The sequence below is a fragment of the Triturus cristatus genome, chromosome 6, assembly GCF_964204655.1.
Source record: "Triturus cristatus chromosome 6, aTriCri1.1, whole genome shotgun sequence".
Lineage (NCBI taxonomy): Eukaryota > Metazoa > Chordata > Amphibia > Caudata > Salamandridae > Triturus > Triturus cristatus.
In genome coordinates, this window is record NC_140589.1 from 674,466,175 (window position 1) to 674,493,594 (window position 27,420).

General features: G+C 44.1%; 1 long non-coding RNA gene across 3 annotated transcripts in view; it reads right to left on the reverse strand.

Moving 5' to 3' along the window:
- LOC146817721 (uncharacterized) overlaps positions 1 to 27,420 on the reverse strand; it is a 390,429-nt gene that overhangs the window by 135,561 nt on the left and 227,448 nt on the right. For all 3 annotated transcript variants that reach the window (XR_014962569.1, XR_014962568.1, XR_014962570.1), the window contains exons 2-3: positions 18,185 to 18,247; positions 10,761 to 10,823 (exon numbers count right to left, since the gene is read on the reverse strand). This is a non-coding gene — a long non-coding RNA (uncharacterized LOC146817721). The remainder of the gene's footprint in view (positions 1 to 10,760; positions 10,824 to 18,184; positions 18,248 to 27,420) is intronic.

The window sequence follows — 27,420 nt, forward strand, 5'->3', positions numbered from 1 at the left end:
CTAGTGTCTAGTTCTCAAGTCTCGACTTCCTAGTTACTCCAGAAGTGTCCTAAATCTTATTAATTCTAAACTGTACTATTTCTATCGATTATACGCATTACGCGTGAGTGTTTCCACTCTGCACCTGAATCCCGTGGGCCTCCCACTTCCTAACCTTGGGTAGTATAGTGTAGCCCCAGCGATTCCCTAGGCCTAGGCCTATCCCATTTCCGTGACAGTGGTCCTTATACCACTTACTTAGTATATGGTTTGCGTGGCCCCTAGGGCCTAAATGTATTACTTACCTGTGTGACTTAATGTATGCTTGAATAAGACTGTGTTGTACTTACCTCGAATCTCATAAAGAGTGCTGAGGGTTTGACTAGAATAAATACACTTTATTTTATATATATATATGTTGTGGTGTCCTTTCATTTGGTATTCAAGGGGTTCCAAATGGTATAACAGCTGGCTTCACATGCCCTTCAGAGTTTAGCCTAAGACTGCTCTTGTCCATGCTACCACTAGGATAGCTGTTCTATAAGGTTGACTTTACAACCAATCACCATAAGGGTTGTTTGGACTGATACAAGGTGTACACTAGAATTAGTGACATCATATATCAGGCCAACTTCTCACAAATTGTAATTCAGAAAATGTCATCTACCTGATCACATGCCAGAGTAACAAACAGTACATAGGCATGACGACCAGGAGGGTAAAAACACGTATCATGGAACACAGAATCACCATCAGATGCCAAAAATCCCATGAAATTTACTTTACACTACTTGGAACAAAACCATTCAGTTAATGATATCTCATGGACTGTACTGGAGAAACCCAGAATTAACCCATCCACAGGCGATAAGAAGAGGATATTGAGGGAACAAAATGGGTGTATAGACTCAAAAATCATGTGTCGGGATTGAATGAGGATATCCCTTGGAACACCCTGAATAGATAGAGTGGATTTTGTCTCAGTTCTTCCCTCTTGGGCAGGCTGGGCAATCTATCTACCATATACCTATATGATGGATCCATGATTATTTATGGTTAACTCTGACTTTCCCTTGCCTTACCCCTCCACCACATTTCTTAGTTGAGGACCAGGCCCCTGTCTTATCTGACTGATCTCAGGTTACTGACTTACACAGGCTTATGTAAGTTTTCACAGTTTGTCATTAACGGACTGTGTTGACCTGTACAGCTTCACATAGTTGCCACTTGTGGCATAGTTGTGTTTTTCCCCTATATTACATGCTGGGTAAACGGATTTGCAAACATGCTGTGGCATCCTGCCACAACTACTGCATGTATAATTCAAATATATTTTTTTCGCCAAAACAAATTAAGCTTGGAAATAAACATCGCTCTATAAGTTTCGCATGCTTCACGTTTAATAAAAAAAAAGACACTTGTGGTGTGAAACCATAGATCGTTGACGTGTTGACGTCCTTGACACATGACTGGAACTGCTCCTACTTTAGGAGACGCGGAGCAGAGAGCCTCTCCACCTGCGCGGCAAGGATTTGGAAATTGTCCTGGCAGTGCACCCACCTTGACGCAGTAAGGAGCGAGGGATGGAGGTCCATGGGATGCACACCTAACGTTTTAGATGTGAGCGTGGGGTTACAGGCATACCCTCACAGTTTTTATTTGTGGGATCAATTTGGGGTCTACTTACAAAGGTACTACCGCTCACAGGTACATTTCACGTACACATACTCCTCTGCAACACGCTTTGGCATCCCGTTTCAGGATCCATTATATCAAATGGTTGTTGGGCGCATGTACCATTAACAGGAACATTTCCACTTTAATTCTGTCACACCCGGTTTGTAATCTCCTTCCTCACGTATTGAGATTTTATATATATATATATTCACTGAAAAAACCATAGGTTTCACACATGTTATAGTTAGCTGGACATTTTACTGATAAAAAACCTATGAAATTCCCCCGTTATAGTTAGTGCAGGCAACTATAACTCACGCAACCGCAATCCTCTGCTGATGCTAATACTGTATTTAGACACTTATTTGCCCATGTCTTCTTCCATTAAATTTTAGCTATACATATATTACAAATATTTTTTTTTCATAAAGACACATATGTCATCAGCAGAGGATTGCGGTTGCGTGAGTTATAGTTGCCTGCACTAACTATAACGGGGGAATTTCATAGGTTTTTTATCAGTAAAATGTCCAGCTAACTATAACATGTGTGAAACCTATGGTTTTTTCAGTGAATTTGCAAGGTTTTTTAAATGCTAATTCCTAACTATAACGTGTGTGAAACCTATGGTTTTTTCAGTGAATTTGTACGTTTTTTTAAATGCTAAGTTACTTTACGCCATTCGTGGCGTGCGCGCCCACTTAACGCAGTTCGTTCCGTGCGCGCACGGTGCGCGTCGCGCACGGTGCGCGCACAGTGAGCACGCGGTACGCAGTTAGCACGCGGTACGCAGTTAGTGCCGTGCGGTACGCAGTTAGCACGCGGTACGCAGTTAGTGCCGTGCACGCACAGTGAGCACGCGGTACGCAGTTAGCACGCGGTACGCAGTTAGTGCCGTGCGGTACGCAGTTAGCACGCGGTACGCAGTTAGTGCCGTGCACGCACGGTGGGCACGCGGTGCGCTACGCGCACCGCGTGCCCACGTTACGCTGGATGGGCCATGTATGCACGATGCGCTTCGCGCACCGTGCGCACATGGAGGGCATATTATGCGCTTCGTTGTGCAAGGTAAACTTTTACTTTTTCAGTAAACTTTGGACTGAATGCTCATATTAATTCCGAACGGTGGCAACGAGCGTGACATGTTCATGATGGCATGAAAAAGCATATGAGGGTTAGGTACTTCCTTTCCCCATAACCTTCTTTTAGGTTTGATTTTGGGTAACTGAGTGACAATCCTTTTCCCTTTTATTTTCTAATTTCACAGTCTATGGATTGTGTGTTTATTAGGGTATCCCTGAGTTGGAAGGATCATATTCCACAGATACTAGAGGTAGGATCAGAGGGTACCTCCCTTTTGGCATGCAAAGCGTCCTGATGAATGCCGGAGTGACCCGTTTCTGTGGGTACATAATTTACGGCAGAAACATGTCGACACCTTGGCAGTAAGGAGAGGTGAAGGAATCCTAATTTTCTTCTTGCACTTCCATCCTTCACGTTTTAAAACTTAGCCAGATGGTCCCGGAATGAAATTTTGAGTGGGATATATCCGAGCTTGTTTTATTTTTCACCGGCTGAACTTTTCTTCGGTGATCCCACTATTGTCATTGATTGTATTGTCTTCCCATCCCTCTTGCTCCACCCTAGGGGTTGGTCTGCGCAGGGGTGTTAGTAGCACACCCTATGATGAAGCATGAAACAATTCTGTTAATGAGGGCAGTTTTTTCACGGTGAACACATGCCACTATCTTCATGTATATTTTCCTACTCCTTTGAGTGTGTTTCAGAAATGGGTAACCCTTTACAAAGCCCCTTTAACTGCACACACTTCAGCCTTAGGAAGGCGAGGGGGGCCAAGGAAGGAAAAATAAGAAACTTTGCTCTCCGATAGACAAAAACACAGCTGAACAGAATGATACCAAATATGGCAAAAAATTAGAGCTTTATTCAGAAAGAGTGCTTTTTGTGAGTGGGTGTAAATCCGTTCAGCCGTTTTCAAGAAAGTAAGGTTTAAAAAAAAAGTAGCTCAGTAGGCATGAATGGCTTAAAAAGTTAGAAGCATTAGGACTGCTGGTCCTGCGGTATGGAAATCAAATAAAAAATGTTTTATGGACCTTTTTCTCCAGTCTGCCATATTAATACTTTGAAATATTGCAGAAGTACAAGCTTCCACTACATGGTACTGTGAAGCTTATGCTGAAGGGGCGAACACCACATATAGCAGGGGGATTGCCTGCCAGTGGTGGGTTTAAGCCCTTTAAAATATACAAATTCAGTTTAACGTTAAGACTCATAAATGATAAACAACATTAAACTTTTTTCTCTTGTTTAACCAAGAAAGTTAGTTTTAACATGTGAGAAATTGGGTGTTGGCTGAGTGGGGAATTAACGCTGCTCAAATAACAGCCACAATCCCTGTCAAGATGAATCACTAAAGTCACTAAATTAACCTGTACTTAACTCTCTGGTAATCTGGCACAAAAGCAGTCAGGCTTAAGTTAGAGGAAATGTGTAAAGTATTTATGCAGCACACAGACAGCAAAAAAAGTGAACACACAAAACACAAGAAAAGTCCTACATCAATTTAGAAAAGAAGAGTACATTTTAATAAATTACTTGGTACCAAAACAACAAAAATCCAATCAGTAGAACTGGAGTTATGAATTTTTTTTTTTTTTTTTTATAAACCTTTATTGGTACATAAAGCAGTTACAAACCCGGGCCTGAAACCATCACAGTCGGCCAGTAGTACAGAGTCGATCAAAGCAAATCAGTCAATCCACAAGAGTACAACAACCCGCCTCCCAAATGCCCCGTCGTAACTCAGGATAGTATCGGTACCATATCGGCACCAGGATGAAAGAGGTTTCTTTTAGAGTTTTAAGAAGGAACAGGATCTAATGCCGCACAATCCAATAATACAAAGGACAGGGGTTACCACAGCTCAGGATATTCACAGGCGGGACTACTGTAGGCAGGACGTTGGCGGTGACGCACCTTAAACAGGATAGACAATGAGCTATACAATTCGCCCACCAATACAGATTCATGCCCGCTGCAATATAAAAACGTTAAAGAAACATCCACTCCTGTAATCTGTAATACCAGGACGTATAGAGAGGAACCTGTGAGACAGTTCCCAAAAGAAATAAAAAAGAAAGAGGAGAAGTAAGAGAAAGCCAAGAGAGACAAAGAATAAGAAAGAGGCCCTAGGAACATAAGAGGAAAGAACAGTAGTACCCCTCCCCCCTAACCCCCCACTCTGCACCTCTGCCAATGGCTACGGCCTCCCCCTTAACAGCGTGCCTGTCGCCCGGTGTACGGAACCCGAAATATAGAAGAAAGGAGAAATATAAAAGAAGGAAATATAAAAGAGAAAGATATATTGGGGGGTTCACCAGTACAGGCCCCCGGCCCCTCCGCGTAACTTACAGGTATATCCGTTCCGCTGCAGGACAGCCGAGGAACCCATCGACTCAGAATAGCAGTCGCCCCGCCAGCCCCCCCAGTTACCCCCCTGTCAGCATCTGAGGGAAACAATCACTATTTCGTAACCCAGCCCCACCCGGCCATTATCAGAAACATGTCCCAGTCCACACAAAACGTAGCCAACAAAGCACCAAGAGTACAATAGACAAGGATATCCAGAGAAGAGTAGGAGTTCTTCCAATACGCCAGGACACGACACATTGCACAGCCGTTCACAGCCCACAACCGCCTCCCACGCAGCAAGACATAGTCCGGTTCAGGAAGAGTAGGCAGTTCAATTTAAATGGGTTGCGCGACGATGTCTGCCACAAGGGAGAGGGCAATAAAGGAGTCCCCACAGTCTCACATCCGATGGAATCCCCGAACACTCCATTAGTCCATGGACCAAGTTCCATTCCGACGATGCCCTTTGTAGCGATCAAGTAGACCCCAGTCACCAACGTCCACTCATCAGCAACGTATAGGGTCCCGTAGAGATACCCATCCGGGACATACCACAGATCGTAGAGGGAGTCACCAGGCAAAGGCACACAGTGAAAATACCGCATCAGGCTCTCTCATACTTCCACTTATGCCGGGGACTAATCGCCATGCGAACCAAACCCACTCGCTGTGCTTCCAAAACACGGGAAGGGGCTTCCGAACTCCACACTCCTTTTGAAATGCGCATCGCCATCGACTCGGGCGGGCAGGGTTCCATGAGGGTATCACTACCAAATGGGGCGCACAGCATTAAAGCCACCAGAGTTCACAATAGAGCCTCCATCATTTGTGCCATCCGGACGTCTCCCCGGTGGCACCCGTTGTGATAGCCATCGCAACTGCCCCCCAGAGGTCTCATCTGCGCCACCCAGTGTGTCCGAACGACTCCAAATCGCCATGCAGCAATCGGCCCCTATCCGCCGAATCGCGGGATACAGGCAGCAGCTAGCGGGTCGTACCAATCTCCAGCAGAGAGACACAGAGCAGCGTCACACGTCCACATTTAGCGAGGCAGCGTTCGGGTGGGTGGGGGTGGGGGGGCCCGTCCGGCATGAGGGGACGGCACTCAGCAATGGGCGCTAGGATGTTGTTCAGGGCGGGTTCGAGCGCCCCCGCGGGTGACCGTGTTTTCCCGGCCGTTGTTGTTCCACTTACCACCGGCTACAGTATCACGCGAGGTCCCGGCTCCGGGACCCGCGTAGGCCACACCGACCGGGAAGCATATCTTCGTCCCTGAAGCTCGGAGAGCCGCCGGAGCGACTCTCGGTGAAATCGGTCCTTCTCCGACATCCAGGAGAGTGTCGGCAGAGCTGCCCCGACAGCTAGGTCCAGCAGCAAAAAGAGAGAGTCGACGGAGCCGGGAGCCCGGGCGGCCATCTTGGCCGCCGGCCTGGCTCCGCCCCCGAGTTATGAATTTTTAAAGTGTAAGGTCCAAACTGGCCCTTAAAACTTCAGAGTGAGACATCGGACATCTAGTTGTGTGAAACCGTGTCAAAGTCAAAAAATATGATAGACTACAATTGAGTGAGTGTCGGATACAAGAAGTGGATTGGGTCTGGATAGCTCTTACCTTCGGACTTACAAGAAATTTCAGCAAAACTGTCTGGAGATGGTAAAGTTCAGTGGGGCAAGACTGCAGGTAGTGTCCGAGCAAGGGGCATCGTCATCATGGAGCCACTGGACAAAGTCACGGGGAAGATTTCTACATTTGGACTTTGGTCTCTTATTTGAAAGTCACAAATATCGAGCGGAACAAGGCTAGAGGCTGTAGCTGACTAGGGCTCCATAAGGCTGCATACTACTGCGAAGGACCACTGAACAGGATTTGCTAATGCAGAGAAGAACATAGTGGGAGCTGCAGCAATAGCAGGCCGACCACAGATGCACCTTTGGTGGATAGACAAGCAGTTTGGTCCTGGTCTCCTCTTGGTTCTAAGAACAGTTTTTATCCAACGATTTCTAAGTTCCAGAATTGGGGATTTGGGCTGTCTGGGCACCTTTAGCACTACTTCCAAGGTCCAAGATTTGAGAGGCACCACCCGGAGGGTCAGGACTCGCTCAGGCTGGGTCCAAGAAGGAGAGAGCCTTTTCTGTCCCTGAGGCTCTGATCAGGAGGCCAGACAACTTGCCCCAGGAGTCACGCTAGTAGTCCTGGGTTCAATATGTGAAACAGGGCACAAGCAGCACGGCAGGTCTCTGAGAGTTCAAGGCAGGGTTTAGACAGCATAGGATTCCTTCCAGGTGCAGCAGGGTGCTCCACTGCTCTGGGCCAACCCTCTTGCCATTGGTCCCCTGATAGACCGTTTCTTTGCCACCTTAGAGGGGATGGGAGATAACATTAAATTAATCAAATTTCAATTAACAGTGTAACCCAGTTGGCTACACAAGAAGGTCCAGGTATCAGTGACTATAGTTAAGAATGTTTATTACAAGTTAGCAGTCAAAGTAAGGTACACAAATCTGAGCACCATGCTGTAAAGGTAAGGAATAACACCTGGAAACCCAGCCTCCCAAAGAAGTTTAGGCGTACGAGTATACGACAAACAAGCAATTCAGTCATGACAAAACAAATGATCAAAAACAAGATTTGGTGCTCAGAGAAACATTTCTGGTTCTCTCTTCTATACATAAGTAAAATCTAAATCCGTCTAAGTTAAAGTCTAAACTAAAGAGGATGGCTGTATTTAAAATAAATCTCAAAAGCTAGTGAAATTCAATTAAAAAGAAAAATAAGACAGGACAGGAAGGTGTCAGCATTTCAGAAGCTCGGTCAAGAGTCTTATAGGGACAGGGGAATAAGTGTTAGCCTAAGCAACACTTAGCAGAGAATCAAAGAGAAACATAGAGGTCTAAACCTCTAAAAGTCTAAAGGGAAGTGTGGTGACCTCAGATAGTGTGAACAACAGCTATTTCCACCAGGATCTCAAGAGTAAAGCCCTTCAGTACACATCATCAGGGGTTCCATTGTCCTTTTCCATTCTCATATTGTAAGCTGCAACATGTACAAAATGAACATGGAAATGACAACGTCCTTGTTTACTAAGACCATGTTACAATAATGTTGAGTAGGGCTTTTCAATGAACACTCTGACACTGCACATTCTTTGCCAAGGTCTTCTTCTCGGGCTCTCTCTCCATCGCTAGTACAGTGTTGCATCTATTTTCAAAATAACAAACCATGTGAATTGCACCTGCAAGGGAAACTCATGTAAGCAGAGAATGGAAAACAATATTTTATGCAGAATGGAAAACAGGCCAAAGTCAGAGCAACTCTAAAGTATTAACTCAATGATGCACATTTAATATGCATGTGCAATTACAAGCACAAATTAATATAAATTGTCAGTACATTAGATTCATCTTACATGTGGCATTGAGTTAAATCTTGAATGTGTATGTATAAATATGTCAAAGAACTACATTTAATACAATATATGAAACAATAATGCACGAATTACATAAATCATTTTAGTTTCTATAGGGAGTACATGTTTAATAAGTTAGGATGGTTTAGTCATCAAGTCTCCATAGAATATATCATTTAATACAGTAAAGACACACAGTATATGAATAAATTATCTACCTTTACACTGACTGCACTTTATTAATGATGTCAAGCGCAACACTTAACGTTACTTGTTAGGCCACACAAGAAACGTGTGAAGTGCATGTTTCTGTTATGGATTTGTGACGTGTACGGGTGGAGCCAAAATTAGCTGTGCCAATGGTAGTCTTATGAAGTACAAAGTGGGCCACAACAGCAGGCAGTCCTCTGAAAAACCTTCTGAAGTCCAGAAAGTGAACTGAAAAGTGGGTCTGAGCGTCCTAATTTTATATATATCTGCTGCCATCTTTGCAGTAGGAGAAGTTTCTAGAGAATTCCATTTAAAGTGCTTGGGTATTCCTGCCTCCTTTACCCTAGCTCCAGCCTGGTTGCATAAAAAATGAAGTGAAATGAAGTCCTTTATGTAAAGGCAGGTCACAACCTATTGTTTTAAAAGTGGGGCTGTGCCCAGCTTCGGCCGATCATCCTGCCAGTGATGGCCCGTCTAGGCACACCTAATCCCTCTATTGTGTGGCTATCTGACAGAAATAAACAAAGTCCAATTGCGAACTACACCCAGTCGTGTGACCCAGGAACAGGCTGCAGGCACCAAACGGTTAGGGCAGGAAAATGCCAACTTTGTAAAAGTGGCATTTTCACAATTGTGACTTAAATCTGATTTTACCAATAAGGAGAATTTTAAATTACAACTTCGGGTACGAGAACCACTGGGCTGGACCAAAGACTTCTGGGGGCTCAATCACTCCCAATTCCAACATCTTGAAGACTTCCTCCTTAATGCTGGCCCTCACGTTGTCTGACAGCTTGTAGATTTTATTTTTGACAAGCAGGCAGTCCCCAATATATAAATCATGGATACACAAGGGTATAGGCCCTTGAGTGATGGAAAACAGCGAAACAAACTGTCCCAACAATTGGCGAGGTTGAAACTGACAAATCATTTTCTCTAGATGATAGATGGTCAGGTAGAGGTTCACTCTCCTGTTCCACTCCATCATCTGTCACCAACAGCATGGTGACATGAGACCTCTCGTAGTGGGGTTTGAGGCGATTGATATGGACCACCCTTAAACTCTTGCATGCGAAAGACGTGGTGGAGCCATTCTCAGCACATGTGCTCAGGCGCTGAAGATGGCTCCAGCCCATCCTGACACCAGATGGAGGAAATCTCTCTGGTGCAAACACCAGAGGGATTTCCTTTTACTATTTTTGGCCTTGGCTGCTGAGGAAGAGCTTCCCCAACAACCAAGGCTATTTTCTTCCTTCCCTAAAATGAAGAACGGATAGTTTAATCTCCCCTTTCCAATGGAATCTCTTTCCAGTGGATCCCTGTTAGGGGATTGCCACAGGAGGGTAATCCCCAAGGAGGGATCCACCCACTAGAGGTCAGGATTACCGATCTAGTCTGTAAGGCAGTGCTTGGAACGATTAATCAAAGGGATTCATAATAATCCCAATGACGAGTTCATCCCAATAAAAACCCACCCCTGTACTGTGCAACCAGCACAACCGTTTTGTGTCATGTGTTTACTTTGGTGTTATTAAGGTTGTAAATAGCAATTCTTGTCATGTATATTATGATATTGCAATTTTGTCATGAACATTATGATCTGAAATGTTCAAAGCTGCGTTGAATTCGGACACTGTAATCTGTATTTAGGAGTAATTACAGTTCCTCTCCAGCTACGTTCTCTGTATCACTGTATAATGGTTTTATGTACTGTACTGTTTATGTTCGCCTCCAAACAGCGAAAAAGAATGAAAAAGACCTTTTTGTAACAATTTCAATGCTGATTACGCTGTCAAGGTTCCTCAATAAAGTTGGTTTAAAAAAAAGAAAATGATCTGTAAAGAAATGAAATACTGAACTCGAATCAGTCGAGTCGTACGCGTCTGCACCAAAGCACCGCAGGAAAGGAATGGCCCTCAGCAACGCCGCGTTACACTGTGTGTGTGTGTCGGCGTGGCGGCCATCTTGGGTGTGGCAAAACTATTTAAGGCCACACCCAGTTCTGGAAGGTGCTTAGCCTTCGGGTTGTCATCGGAGTCGGTATCCAGGGACGCTTACCTGAAACTGATGCAGCGGTTTTCCTCTTCGCTTCTCGATTCCGTATTTCAACAGGACTTGGACCTGGGAAACAACAACAGAAAGAAAGCTAAGTGCAATGTGTAATTTTTACAGCGCCCATCGCAAGAAAGAATTAGCATTTTAAAACAAGGGTGTTTTAGGAAACATGAACTAATGTTTGGAAACCCCTTTGCCTTAAAATTTGCGATATTAAGGAAAAGAACATTTGGGACTTTGTAAAAATTGTTTTTTTGAAAAAGAATTCTTCTTCATGGATATCAAGGACAACAATGGTAATGTTAATATATCTATACTTGTAATTTGAACTTGTAGAAGTGGAATTTGTTTCTCTTACGCTAACTTCAGAGTTAGTGGTGGATTCAGGAGTTTGAGCACAGCCCAATTTAGTAAGTACAACAGTAAAACGTGACATATAACAATTGTGTTAAAATTCATGAATCTATAGTACAATTTTGTGATTTTATTTATAGAACAACCATCATTGAAGAGCTTAGTGAAGTGAACTACGCAATACAAACGCCATTACAGAACTCCATCCACTACACAAGAATACTGGGATGCTGTGCAAAACATCTTCAGAGCGCAGGCAGGAATATTTAACTAATGAAGGGAAGGCATAAAGGTTAAGGGAGGGACTAATGCAGAAAAACAAATTTAAAATACTGAAAGCTAGTTTTTGTTGCCTCACTAGTCGACAACAAAGAGTCATCAAGTGTCTAGTATCCGGCCCTCCTCCCTGAACGCTACTACATATCCCTAGTGAATTACAAGATACACAGGCTATAAGGTAGGGTACTGGGAAGTTGGTCCATAACGCCTCTGCGAAACTCAACCTTGCGGACTTAAGGTAAGAACGCATGGTTAGTCTGACAGACAGCTAAGCTCACAACGAAAGTTTCTCCCAGGCATTATGGATCAAGCCCAGCAAATCTCCCTTCAGGACATAGCGACTGTATTGACTGAAATTCGGTCTGAAAATGCTGCCTTACGCATTTGCAAAGTAATTTGCAAACGCGTCCCACCTGGAGGGTCCCTTCACTACAAAAACCAATTCTTAAACCATCTAGTTTTCAGCATACAACTCATACCTTTGATAACACTACAACTCCTCCTACGCAAATTCAAGTAATTACTCTAACTCCAGGTCCGTTTGCGCCTCCTCAACAATTCCATGGGGATAGTAATCATTTTAATTTTTTTATTTAAATCAGTGTCACTTACATTTTATAGCAAAACCAACAGCTTTTCCAGATGATTCCTCCAAGATTGCATTTATTTGATCTTATTTAGGGGGAGACACAGCATTATGGTCTGTGCCTTTCATAGAAAAGGATGACCCAATCTTGAACGATTTTAGACTCTTTAAGGAAACTATTAAAACATTATTCGCTAAACATGTTTTTGTGCAATCAGCAGATAATGAGTTGCTCAACTTAAAACAAGGCTCTTCTGATTTACTTCATTATATCTCCACGTTCAATAGGTTAGTAATTGAGGCAGAATGGCCAGAGGAAAAAAAGAGTATCATAGAGGGTTGAGGATAACACAAAAAGAGGGGGGGACTAGGAGCTAAGTTGGAAAAATAGAGGTCCAGTACCCATGCTCCTCTAGAGTTAAATGTACAAACTGGGGGGGGGGGTAGCTGTTCCTAAAAAGATGGGAAGAGAAAAAAACAGTACAGTGTAACTGAAAACACCCAATTGGAAGTCAATATGGGTGAAACAGAAGGGGGGAATTACTCCTTGAGTATTTAGTGCCCTCACACACCTTTGGAGGTGTCATGCTTCATCATGGGGCGTAGCTCCTCGTGGGGGTGGGGCTGCAGTCCCTCACGGGCCCCGCAAGAGGGCTCTTTAGCGGAGATCTTTTGTGGAGCCGCCGCAGTTGTACATGGGAGTGTGGGGGCCTAGACAAGTGAGGTGAGTGAATGTTAAAATGACTAAATAGAACCCTGAAACTGAGTTTTTATTCACGGGTCCAGGGAGAAGGTTAAAAACATTGTAAATCCTGGAGCTCCTCTTTGGAAAAAATGTAGAGGGCGGACGTGTAACTCACCGCTGCTCTCAGGATGGGTGCTGTGGTGTTCACGAGGTACATCTAGAATAGGGTCAACATGTTTCGCGCTCAGTGGTGGTCCATAAGGGATCCTATAGCGCTTCGTCAGGACCGATAAAGGAAATGAGGGTGTAGTGATGTCAAAAAGAGGTAAAGGGAAAGGACAGGCTTCAAGAAAAACCTGTATTCCTATAGTACCTTAATTAAAGGCAAAATGCGTCCAAGCACTGTAAGGAACTCTAATAGTAGGAGCCTATACCCAACCCCAAAAATTCTTGCGGAAGGGCTGCATCGGCAGCAACAGAAGTAGCAGGACGAGGAAGTTCGCTCGCCTGTGAAAGGGTGGAAACACCTACCCTCCTCAGGTCGGGTGCCGGGACCCTTCCGCAAGAATTTTTGGGGTCCTTTATCGGTCCTGACGAAGTACTATAGGATCCCTTATGGACCACCACTGAGCGCGAAACATGTTGACCCTATTCTAGATGTACCTCGTTAACACCACAGCACCCATCCTGAGAGCAGCGGTGAGTTACACGTCCGCCCTCTACATTTTTTCCAAAGAGGAGCTCCAGGAATTACAACGTTTTTAACCTTCTACCTGGACCCGTGAATAAAAACTCAGTTTCAGGGTTCCATTTAGTCATTTTAACATTCACTCACCTCACTTGTCTAGGCCCCCACACTCCCATGCACAACTGCGGCGGCTCCACAAAAGATCTCCGCTAAAGAGCCTTCTTGCGGGGTTCGTGAGGGACTGCAGCGCCACCCCCACGAGGAGAAACGCCCCATGATGAAGCATGACACCTGCAAAGGTGTGTGAGGGCACTAAATACTCAAGGAGTAATTCCCCCTTCTGTTTCACCCATATTGACTTCCAATTGGGTGTTTTTAGTTACCTGTACTGTTTTTTTCTCTCTTCCCATCTTTTTAGGAACAGCTACCCCCCCAGTTTGTATATCATAGAGGGTTACCCGATGAGTTGAAAGATATGATTACACAAATCTTAGAACCACCAGAAAACTGTAGTGATTTTATTGATTTAGTGGTGAAACTAAATCATCGTTTATCAGAACAAAAAGGGGAACGAGGCAGGATAGAACAGAGTTTTTATGTTTAAAGATAAAGACAGTAATAAAGTAGATTCCAGTGTTAAAACTGATTTGGGAGAAACAATGCAAATTGGAACCATTAGAGGGCCACTTACCAGAGAGGAAAAAGATAAGCGTAGAAAATTAAATCAATGTTTATATTGTGGAAAATCCGGACACTTTGTAAAAGAGAGTGTCCAAACCGTCCAAATAAGAGTAAGTTCAAGGCCGCAGAATTAGTTAGCATACAACAATCGGAAAACTAATAAGCTCAGCAGAAGACGAGGTCAATTTATCGGGTTTATCTTCTAGTTTGGCCTCTACTACACCAGAAACACCTTCTCATCATCTTAGTATTCGAGTAACATTACAATCCCTGAGTGATAGTTCAACCATATGGTCAGTAGCTGCATTAATAGATTCTGGTGCTACATGTAACTTTATAGACACACACTTTTTACTAGAATTAGGATTAAAAACTGTATCAAAGAATAAACCAGAAATCGTAAGAGCGGTAGATGGTAAGGAATTAACTTCCGGTTTAATACAACATCAAACAGAAGATCTTGTTATGATTTGCACTAACGACCATAGTGAAAACATACGGTTTGATATAATTGATGCACCACAATTTCGGCTTATTTTAGCTATACCTTGGTTGGTTCAACATAATCCTCATATCGACTGGTTAAAAAAGACTGTTGTTTAGTTCAGATCATTGTCGCAACTGTTGCCTGCTTCACAACGTGACAAAACATGTAGTTCAAGGTTATGACTTCCTAAAAGAATCCAAGAGTGTATTACTCCTCGAAGGTGTGCCCCAAGAATATTCCGATTTATCGGATTTGTTTGATAAACAAAAGGCAAACACATTACCATCTCACTGGGATTAGGATTGTTGAATCAATTTATTTCCTGGGCCACCCTACCATATAGTCGAAGATACGCTCTTACCGAGAAAGAAAATGAATATTTACGAACTTATTTAGACCAATACCTAGCCAATGGTTTCATCATACATTCCAAATCTCCTGTTTCCTCTTCCCTCTTCTTCATAGCAAAAAGGGGGTGAATTGTGCCTATGTATGGATTATCGTGCTTTAAACAATGTGACAGTAAAAAAAATAAAAAAATAAAAAAAATCTGTATCCACTACCCTTAATACCTACTTTGTTTGACCAAATAAAAGATGCCACCATTTATACTAAACTTGATTTGCGAGGAGCTTATCATCAGGTGCGAGTCTGTGAGGGCGACAAATGGAAAACAGCATTTCGTTCAAAATTCGGACTATTTCAATATCAAGTCATGCCCTTCGGACTCTGCAACGCTCCTGCCACATTTCAGTTTTTTATAAATCAAGTATTAAGAGACTTTTTAGATATCTCTTGTTTAGCATACATTGACGATATCCTCATTTACTCAAAGACTCCAACTGAACATGTACAATAAGTATGGGCCATTCTTCAACAGTTATTGAACCATTATTTGTGTGTAACATTTGAAAAATGCATGTTTCATACAACCAAAGTTGATTTCCTAGGATACATTATAAGCCCAACAGGTATTGAGATGGACCCAAAAAAGATAGAATCAGTGCTAAATTGTGCTAGCCCATATTCAATTAAACAAATTCAAAGTTTCTTAGGATTCGCAAATAGCTGTAGACGATTTATTTATGATTTTTCTAAAATAATTACTCCAATTACTAAATGACTCTGTAAGGGAATAATATTTGAATGGAACGAGCAACCTGAAAAGGCGTTCCGGGATTTAGAAGCACAATTCACTTCAGCACCCATTCTCATGCACCCTGACCCTTCCTGTCCATTCATCATGGAAGCAGATGCCTCACAATTCGAGATAGGAGGCATCTTGTCACAAAGACATAAAGACACTGGACAAATTCACCCCATAGCCTATTTTTCCAGAAAATTGTTACCTGCTGAAATAAATTATACCATAGCAGATAGAGAATTATTGGCTATAAAAGCTGTGTCAAAGAATGGTGCCACTACTTGTTAGGAGCAAGACATACGATCACCATTTATACAGATCATCGTAAGCTTCAAAATCTACGATATGTAAAGGCTTTGTCTGCTCGTCAATTGTGCTGGACATCATTTTTTAATGACTATAATTTTATTATCACATATCGACCTGGGAAGGAAAATAACAAAGCTGATGCCTGGTCACGCATTGGTATAGACGAAACTTGTGATTAAAAAACAAATTCAGAGACAATCCTTCCATCTCATTGTTTTCAAGACAGCATTTCCAACAAAGAGCTGATGCAGGAAATGTGATTGGAATTAAAAACAAGGTCATTACAAGAATGGCAAGAGCAGTTTCATTCGCTTTTATGGAAAGACGATCTTTTGTGGATGAGCAATCAATTGTTTGTACCAACTAAAGCGTTACAAGACAATGTTATGCAATTACATCATCATTCTCCTTTAGCTACACATCCAGGTGTTACAAAGACCTACCAACTGATTAAACATTCTTTTTGGTAGTCTTCCATGTTTCATGACATTCCCAGTTATGTGGAAGCTTGTGCTGTATGCAGTCAAAATAAATCCTCACATCAAGCCCCCAGTGGTCTGCTGCAACCATTACTCATACCTCCACAACCGTGGCAAACGGTGTCGTTAGACTTTATCGTGGAGCTCCCCATCACAGCAACAGGCTATAATACCATTTTAACTGTAGTGGATCATTTTACAAGTATGGCACACTTCATACCTTTAAAAAAACTCCCTTCTGCAGCAGAATTGGCACCAAACATTTACTCAGAAAATCATTCACCTACCGAGGCCCTCAATTAATTCCCCATATTTGGTGAAATTTGAGTAAGTCATTAAACGTGGAGTACGCACGTCTTCAAGTTATCATCCTCAAACAGATGGTTTAACGGAACACACTAACCAAACTATTGAGCAATATTTACATTGTATGTTAACAGATTATGATCAAGAATGGGCAGACATTTTGTGGGCAATGGAATTCGCCTATAACAAAACCGCGCATTCATCTATTGGTATGTCCTCGTTTTTCTGTGCGCAAGGATTCCATCCTAAAAATATTCCTGGAAACACTCCATCAAATATAATTAGTCCGTCAATCTGTGGCTATGTGAATAAATTAACGTCCATCCAACAACAAGCACAATTCCAATTGGCTAAAGCGAAAGAAAACCAAAAACGTTTAGCAGATTTACATCACACCCCACAACCACTCTATTCTGTTGGAGACAAGGTTTGGCTATACACTAAACATTTGCGCCTTAATGACAATAAGAAATTCTGTCCCCGCTTTATTGGGCCCTTTCCTATTCAGAAATTAATCAATCCGGTAGCTATAAAAACTAAACTTACCCTCAAAATATCGAATTCATTCAGTATTCCATGTGTCTCTTCCGAAACCATATCATCCTTTGACCTGTAAAACTACTCCACCACCTCCAATTGACATAAAAGGCACACCCGAGTTTGAAGTACGAACTTTACTTGATGCTAAAAGAGTGTGTGGTAAATTGTATTACTTAGTAGATTGGAAAGGTTATGGTCCCGAGAAACGTTCCTGGGAACCATTGTCTCATTTAAAAAAATGCACCACGACTTGTCAAAACCTTTTTTATAGACATTACCCTGAGAAACCAAAACCGATTCCCTTGGTTTTAGGGGGGATTTTGTGAGTGGGGTACTGTCATGATTACCCATCTAGTCTGTAAGGCAGTGCCAGGAAAGATTAATCAAAGGGATTCATAATAATCTCAATGACCAGTTCATCCCAATAAAAACCCACCCCTGTCCCGTGCAACCAGCACAGCCGTTTTGTGTCATGTGTTTACTTTGGTGTTAAGGTTGTGAATAGCAATTCTTGTCATGTATATAATGGTATTGCAATTTTGTCATCAACATTATGATCTGAAATTTTGCAACTGATTCGTGCTTTTGCAATTGGTGTGTGCTGTTAAAGTAACACGTACTTTGGTATTACAATCATAGTAATTATGAGCAAAATTAGAGATTGTGATAAAGAAATTAAACGTATACGGAACTCGAACCAGTCGAGTCGTACGCGTCTGCCCCAAAGCACCGTAGGAAAGGAATGGCTCTCAGCAACTCCGCAAAACGCTGTGCGTGGATCGGCGTGGTGTCCATCCTGGGTGTGGCAAAACTATTTAAGGCCAGACCCAGTTCTGGAAGGTGCTTAGCCTTCTGGTTGTCATCGGAGTCTGTATCCAGAGACGCTTACCTGAAACTGATGTGGCAGTTTTCCTCTTCGCTTCTCGATTCCAGATTTCAACAGGACTTTGACCTGGGAAACAACAACAGAAAGAAAGCTAAGTGCAATGTGTAATTTATACGGCGCCCATCGCAAGAAAGAATTAGCATTTTAAAACAAAGGTGTTTTAGGAAACACCAACTAATTTTTGGAAACCCCTTTTCCTTAAAATTTGCGATATTAAAGCAAAAGAACATTTGGGACTTTGCAAGAATTGTTTGTTTGAAAGAGAATTATTCTTCATGGATATCAAGGCAACAATAGTAATGTTAATATATCTATGCTTGTGTAATTGGAACTTGTAGAAGTGGAATTTGTTTCTCTTACACTGACTTCAGGTTTAGTGGTGAATTCAGGAGTTTGAGCACAGCCCAATTTACTAAGTACCACAGTAAAACGTGACATATAACAATTGTGTTAGAATTCATGAATCTATAGTACAATTTTGTGATATTTATTTTTATAGCACAACCATCAGTGAAGAGCTTAGTAAAGTGAACTATGGAACACAAACTCCGTTACAGAACTCCATCCACTACACAAGAATACCAGAACGCTGTGCAAAACATCTTTAGATCGCAGGTAGGAATATTTAATTAACAAAGGGAATGCATAAAGGTTAAGGGAGGGACTAATGCAGAAAAGACAGAAATAGAAAATATTGAAAGCTAGTTCTTGTTGCCTCGCAGGTCGACAACAAAGAGTCATCAAGCGTCCAGTATCCAGCCCCTAAGTTGGTCCATACGCCTCTGCGAAACTCAAGCTTGCAGACTTAAGGTAAGAACGCATGGTTAGACACCAGGAATATTTTTAGAGGGGAGCGTTTCCCCATGCCAATAAGCCAGTGCTTCCTCAGGCACAATAGACTTTCTGCCCCCCATGAAGGGCACAAAGGAGGTCTTGAGTCTCGATCTGTCACCCCCCAGGTGGCAGATTGAGGCTCAAGATCTCCTTTCTGGCCAAGTCCACACCTCATAAAATGCCCCAAAAATCTTTTTGTCCCCCCGGGGGCAAATTTGGACTGTTTTGACACCAAATCTGCCCCTAGGGGCAGAAACCCCTTTAGACCCCAGGGATTTTTGTGTGTGCAATATTGAAGGGTGGGGCTTCCCAAATATACCAGGCTGATGCTACCCCCAAAAACTGGCAATTGTATTGTATTGTATTGTATATTGCTTTTATATAGCGCGGCTGTCACCCAACGGGTATCCTGGCGCTTGGAGACAAGATGATAAAAACGTAATACGTGTTCAGTCAGCTGGACAGAAGAAGGTGCTATCTGTTCTTGGCGAAAAGCCAGGTCTTGAGGCCCTTTCTGAAGCCCAACAAGGATCCGGCCAATCTCAATTCTCGAGGGATCTTATTCCAAAGGCATGCGGCTGCCGTGCTGAAGGCCCTGCCACCCATTCTCGCTAGTTTAGTTTTGGCGATGGAGACTAGTCCTTGATTGGATGAACGAAGAAGTCTTTTAGGTTCATACCAAGAGAAACGCTCTCGCAAGGGTAGCGGCCCTGTATTGTGTAAAGCTTTATGGACCAGAACCAGGGATTTAAAGCTGATTCTGTCTTTTACGGGCAGCCAATGTAAATCCTGTAATGCCTGCTGCGCCGAGGAATCACGTTGTCGGTTCAGTGCCAGTTTGGCTGCCGAAGATTGGATTAGTTGCAGCCCCTGTACAATATATTGGGAAGCACCCAAATACAAGGAGTTACAATAATCCAATCTACTTAGAATTACACTCTGGACCACCAAAGGCCTTGCCTCACTGGGTAGGAGTGGAAGAATTTGACGGAGGGCTCTTAGCAGGGACACGCAGGTGCTAATCGTTTTGTTGGCCTGGGTTTGCATCTGGAGGTTCTCATCCATCATAACCCCTAGATTGCGAACTTTTTTAGCTGCTGCTATGGGGGGATCCCCCGGACGGAGCCTGAACTCGCCCTGGAGAGGGTTGGATATTCTAGCAGCATGACAGAAAAGCAACTCCGTTTTCTCAGCATTCAGCTGTAGGGAGTTCGCTTTCAGCCAATCTGCCACCTGCCCCATGCATTCTTGAAAAGAACTCATGGGGACCGCATCATCACCTTCAAAGGAGAAGAGCAGTTGAATGTCGTCCGCATAATTGACCACTTCGATCCCGAAGGATTTAATGAGGGGGATCAGTGGGCTCAGATATACATTAAAAAGGCTCGGACTGACTGCCGAGCCCTGAGGTACACCGAAAGGAACCGGGGACCAAGGAGAGATGAAGGGTGTCATCATAACTGCCTGTTGCCGGTCCGCTAAGTAGGAACGTATCCATTCTAGGGCACGTCCCTGGACCCCTAAACTTTCCAGTCTTGACAACAGTATAGTGTGACTAACCGTGTCGAACGCGGCCGACATGTCTAGTAGTACCAATACTGAAGACTTTCCATTGTCGGCTCGCATACGAAGTTTGTCCAATACTGTTGTCAATGCAGTCTCTGTTCCATGCCCCGGCCGAAATCCAAACTGGTCCCTGTCCAGCAGCTGGTTCTCTTCCAGATAGTTCGACAGGGACTTGCTGACCACTTTTTCCAGAATTTTAACTGGAAACGGCAATAGAGATATGGGGCGAAAGCTGACAGGCTGCATGGGGTCCAGGGAGGGCTTTTTCAACAGGGGAGTGACTATCGCCCGTTTCCAGCAGTCTGGTACTATTCCCTTGTTCAAAGATTGGCAACATATTTGCCGCAATTCAGCCGTTCTGCCCCCCGCTGGGGTGAATCTGGGGGATTTTACTCCCCAATCTGCCCCTAGGAGGGCAGAAAGCCCATTAGACACCAATGAAGCTATTATGTGGCAGAAAATGAGGGGTGGGTGCAGCCCGCTGACACTTCTGGCCAAGCCCCCATCCCAGAAAATGCCACAAATGTCTTTCTGCCACCCTGGGGCAAATTTGGACAGTTTTACCACACTATCTGCCCCATGGAGGCAGAAAGTCCACTAGAAGCCAGGGATTTATTTTTGTGCTATATCAATGGGTGGGGCTGCCCACCCACACATCAGGCTGAACCTTGCCCCCCAGAAATCGCAATACAGTCTTTCTGCCCCGCTCAGGTAATTTTTTAATGGCAAATATTGAGGGATGGGGCCAGTCCTCAAGCACATCAGGCTGAGCCCCTCATCCCTAAAAGGTCAAACTAATCTTTCTGTTCTTCAAAGGACAAATGTGGGGAATTTGCTCCCAATCTGCCACCCATGTAGTGGAGGGCAGAAAGCCTGCTAGACACCAGGGAATTTTGTAGGTCATATAAAACAAGGGGGTGGCGACGCTTACCCACAATCTGCCCCAGGGGGTCAGAAAAAGTTTTGTCAATTCTGGACTTGGGGCAAGGCACAAGGTGTGGGTGAGCCACCGCCACACCCTTTTTTTAGGCCTATTTTTCCAATGGCATCTAGTGGTGTTTCTGTGCACTGAGCACAAATTTTGGGTAAACACCCTCAATCCATCCTCAGGGGGCAGAAAGATGGATGCACCTGTTCTGGGAAGGGAGTGCTGCCTCAATGCCTGTGTGAAACCCCTGTTCCTCCCTGGCTCCCTTTAAAAACTATTTTGGGCCCTATTTTTCTCCTGGTGTCTAGTGGCCTTTCTGTCCTCCGGGAATCAGAATTTTGGTGAACACGCTCAATTTACCCCCAGGAGCAAAAAGACTGATGTGCCTGTTCTGGGGTGGGAGCACTGCATGATGCCTGGGTGAACCGCCACCACACACTTTTTATCATTTTTCGGGGACTATTTTTTCCCTGGAGTCTAGCGGTCTTTCTGTCCCCTGGGGCAGATTTTGTGTAAACACCCTCAATCCACTCCCAGGGGCCAGAAGGATTGGTGCACCTGTTCTGGGGTGGGAACACTGAATGATCCCTGTGTGACCTGGCCCACCCCTTGTGGGGCCTATTTTTCGGCTGGTGTTTAGTGACCTTTCCGTCCCTTGGGTGCAGATTTTGGGTAAGCACCCTCAATCCACCGCCAGGGGCAGAAGCACAGTGTGATTCCTGTGTGTACTGCTCCACTCCCTTTTTTTTGTGGCCTTTTTTTTCACTTGTGTTTAATGGTCTTTCTGTCCCCTGGGTGCAGATTTTGGGTAAACACCCTCAATCCATCCCCATGGGGTAGAAAGACTCATGCATCTGTTTTAGGATGGGAAAGCGTAGTGATTCCTGGGTGAACCTACCACACACAGTTTTGTATTTTTTTGGGCCTGTTTTTCCCCTAATGTCTAGAGGTCTTTCTGTCCCCCAGGGGCAGATTTTGGGTAAGCACCTTCAATTACCCGCAGTGGGGCAAAAAGACTGATACATCCATTCTGGTGTCTGAGCGCTGCGTGATGCCCGTGTGAACCGAAGAACACCCTTTTTCAGTTTGTGGGCATATTTTCTCCCCTGCTGTCTAGTGGCCTTGCTGTCCATCTGGAGCAAGGTTTTGAGTAAATGGCCTCAATCCACCCCTGGCAATAGAATCTTTCTGTCTCCTCCCAAGACTGGAGCATCCCCATCCCTATGGCAAGAGGGGACATTTTGATTATTTTAGATATGGGTAGCAGAGGGTGGCTAAGTCAAAAGACCATCCTACTTCTATGCTGAATGGCTGCACTTTTTGGACTCAGGTCAGCTGGCACCTGTGGAAACATCCCTAATTTAGGTATTTTTGAAAACTAGACACCAGGCACAGCCAAATATGGTGCATCTTGTGTAGATACCATGACATTTTCTTACCTACAATGCCCTGCAAATCTCAAACTTTTACTAAAATTGTCCACAAAATTCCTACCACCCAGCATTCCCCACCTTTGTCCCAATAAAAACACTACCGCACTTGGGTGGCTGGGCCTAGTGCCAGTGATACAAAACCCCCCAAAACACAGTACGGAGAAGTCGGCAACAGGGGTAGTTATGGTGTTTGGTCCCAAGCTGAGCAGCCGCATAGGGAAATCTACCAAACCCACATATTTCTGAACACTAGACATCTGGAGGAGTCCAGGCTGGTGCACCTCACCTGGATCCTACGACGTTTTCTTACCCACAATGCCATGAAATTCTCAAATTTGCATGACACTTTTTCCTTGCATTTCAGTGATGTAAAGTTCCAGAAACCTCAGGGATCCACAAAATTCCTACCACCCCACGTTCCCCCACTTTTCCTGATATAAAGTTAACCCATTTGTGTGGCTTCTTGTACACTGCTCCTAAACTCCATATCTGGTGTCCATTTCAGAAATACTTGATACCCATTTTTCACTCTTTACATTTCATCAAATGAATTGCTCTATATATGGTACACAATAGAAAACCATTGTGAGGTGCAGTTCAGTTGTTGCCTCTGGGTACCCTGGGTTCTAGGAAAACCTACAAACCCTATATTTTCCCACAACAGAAGGGTCTAGCAGACGTAATAGTATATGGATTTTCTAAATCGCTCATCGTGCCAAGAAGTTACAAATAAAAAAGTTGGCACAAATGGCCTTTTTTTCCTGCTCATTTTCCCTATTGTTCTATTTCACAGTTAGTTTCTTTGGTAAAACACTGAGGGAAATCACACAAATAACCCCTTGTTGAATTCAGAATATTGTCTACGGTTGAAAAATCTATAGCTTTCAGGGATCACCCAGGGCTTTCACAGTGGTTTCCACACAAACTGAAAGTATGTTTAAAATACACCAATAAGGAATTGGGCTATCACTTTAAAAATGCAAAAAACTGTGGTTAAAAAAAATAGTATTTTTGATTCAACTCTACATGTTCTTGAAAGCTGGGAAGATGGTGACTTTATCACAGTATCACCTATTGTTGATGCCATTTTTAGTTAAAATCACTTCTCCCCAAAACACACCGTTTAGCAAGATTTTGGCTATTTTCTGGTTTCCCTCAAGGGAAATTCACAAACCTTGTGGGCCCTTTAGAATCCCCAGGATTTTGGAAGAAAAGGACACAAATTATGTGGAAACAAAGTTAAGGAAGCCTAAGTGCGAACTGCCCCAAATAGCAAAAAAGGGCTTAGCAGTCTAGGGGGAAAAGGCCTGGCGGTAAAAGGGTTAAGTGGTTTCTGGGGGTCTTGAGGTCCACCAAGAAGGTGGCCTCCCACTTACTCTCAATAACCTCATAGGACCCTGTTCAAAGGTGTTGGAGGGCCCTAGGCTCTACTGAATCCATAACCCACACTCTCTTGGGAGGCTGAAACTCTACCAGAGTGGCCTTGTCATACCAGAGTTCTCAGAAACCTTCTTGCAAAACTTGGTAATATGGTTTCTGATGGCAGTACACCAGTTAACCCCATCCTGGGGGGGGGGTTCTTGGGGGATTGCTCCTACTCCTCCTAACAGGGTGTCCATATAGACTGAATCCCTTCCATGGTACCTCCCTATAGGCAAGGAGTTGTCATGGTAAGAGGACATCCCACTTCCGCGTCATGGGCTCAAGCAAGCCCATAATCTTGCCTTTCAGGATCTTGTTAAACCTTTCAGCAAGCCCAATGGTTTAGGAACGGTAGGGTGTGAAGAACTTGTAGGTTACCTCACACTTTTCCCACATGGGCTTTATGTATGTTGACATGAAGTAGGTACCCCTGTCAAACACCACTTAATTGGGGAATCCTAGTAGGGTGAAAATCCCCATCAGGGCCTTAGCCACTGAAGATGTAGTCACAATCCTCAGAGGGATGGCCTCTAGGTATCTAGTGGCATGATCCACCAAAACCAGGATAAACCCATTACCTAATGCAGTTTTGGGATCTATGTTTCTTACAATGTTGATGCCCACCCTTTCAAAAGGGGTGCCAATGACAGGTAAGGAATTTAGAGGAGATTGTTATGGTACACAAATAACTGTATGGTATTGCACAAACACAAGTAGTGGATCCCACCACTGAACACCAATGTGAGAAATTGGGTTGCTGTTTGAGTGGGGTGTTAGCCCTGCTCAAGCAAACCCCACATTCCCTGTCAGGGTGACATACTTAAATCACAAAATTACCCTGTTCTAAACCCTCTGATAGCTTGACACAAAATAATTCACGCTTAACTTGGAGGCAATGTGTAAAAGCGGCAATAAAGTTACAACACAATACAAGAAAAATCCAACACCTATTTAGAAATACGTGGTACATTTTAACAAACTATTTGATACTAAAATGACAGAAATTCAATCAGTAGAATTGGAGTTATGAAGTTTTAAATTTTAAGGTTTCAACAAGGGGTTAAAAGATCAAAGCGCTAACTGTGGACATCTAGTTGCGCCAGACCGCGTCAAAGCCAACCGCGATGGAGCAAGGGTCGGATACCAGAAGTGGATTGGGCCGCGTCAGTACTCACTCTTGGTCTTAGAAAACATTTCTGTAAAAATCTCTGGTGAAAGTAAAGTTCAGTGGGGCAAGGCTGCAAGCAGTGTCCGAGGAGGAGGCGTCTTTGTCGGGGAACTGTTGGACAAAGTGGTGGTGAAGTTTTTCACATTCAGACTTAGTCTCTTTTTTTGAAGTAAAAATCTCCAGCTGGTCGAGGCTGTAGATGGATACCCTTTTGGCAAAAGACAGCTGAACAGTATCTGCTGCTGTGGAGAAGAACATAGTGTGAGCTGCCATGAAGTTTGGCCAACCGATGATGCACCTGGGGCAGATAGACAAGGAGGTTAGTCCCAGTCTCCTCTTGGTTCTCAGAGCAGTTTTTAGCTAAACATTTTCCAAGTCCTAAGTTTTGGATTTTGGCAACTTGGGCACCTTTAGCACCACTTTCAAGTTTTCATGACGGAGGAGGAAACACTAGCAGGGTCAGGACTCCCTCAGGTTGGGTCCAGGTGCGGGTTCAAGATGGTGGAAGCCTTTTCTGTCCCGAGGCTCTGATGAGGAGGCCAGCCAACTAGTCTCAGAAATCACTCTAGTATTTCTGGGTTCAAGAAGTGAAACAGGGCTCAAGTACCAGAGCAGGCCTATGAGGGTTCAAGGCAGGCTTAAGGCAGAAGACAAGTCCTTCTAGGTGCAGCAAGGCAGTCTTCTGAAGTACACAGCAGGCCATAGCAGCAGGCAGTCCTCTGAAAGTCCTTCTGTAGGTCTAGAAAGTGAACTGAAGAGTGGGACAGAGGGACCTATATTTATATCTGGTGCCTTCTCTGAAGTAGAAAACCTTTCTAAAGAATTCCCTTTGAAGTGCATGGAGTTTACTGCCACCTCTGCCCTGGATCCATCCTGGCTGCATGAACATAGGAGTGGTGTGAAATCCTTTGTGTGAAGGCAGCAAAATTGATTTGCAAGTGGGGCTGTGCCCAGCTACGTCCCCATCCTGCCAGTGATGGCCCATCCAGGCACATCTGATCCCTCTATTGCATAGCTGTCTTGGAGGAATAAACAAATCCAACTGCCGACTACACCCAGTCATATGACCAAGGAACAGGCTACACACACCAAGGGCCTCATTTATGAGAGGCTGGTGTCACATTTGCACCATGCAATGTGGTGCTTTGTGACGCAAACCTCGAAGTCAGTTTCTTGAATCCACACAAAGCATATTTGCGTGGCTCTGAGCTGCTTCAAAATTCTGGAGTAACGCAACACAGCGCAAATCGCTGCATTGAGTTACTCTGCCCAGGGCAGGCATTTCATGGGCATTGCATGGGTGTTCCCATGAAACTCCTGTAGAGTTTGACACATCCCCAGACTTACAAGAACTGAAAAACCTGGGAATATGCCAAAACCTTACAACTGCCCTGGGGAGGTAGAACGAAGAGAAATATCTCTATTTCTTCTGGTATCTTCTTTCTGTGTGCTGCATTTTGCAGCACGCATAGAAAGAGGAATATGCCTCCCGGGTTGTTTTTGTGCAGAAAGGTGCCCCTCCCTGCACAAAAACAATCCTGCATGTAACGCAGGCACCCTTGCACAATGGTGCAATAGTGCCTGCATTGGAGCTAGGCTGCGAAAAGGGCGCAAGCACACAGGAAAGGACAGGAATGCACCTTATTTCCGTAAATACAGTGTATTCCTGCCCTTTCCCTGTCACAGAGTGCAGCGTAGCAAGGTCAGTCCCGTCTGTGCCCATCAGAGCCCGGAGGAGGCTGCGCAGGGCCACCCCTCTGTTGCCTATCCTACTGCTTAAGGTACTGTGCCTGCCACCCCTGTTCCTGCGCTGCCTGCCGCCCCTGTCCCTGTGCTGCTTGCCGCTCCTGTTCCTGTGCTGCCTGTCACCGCTGCCCCTGTGCTACCT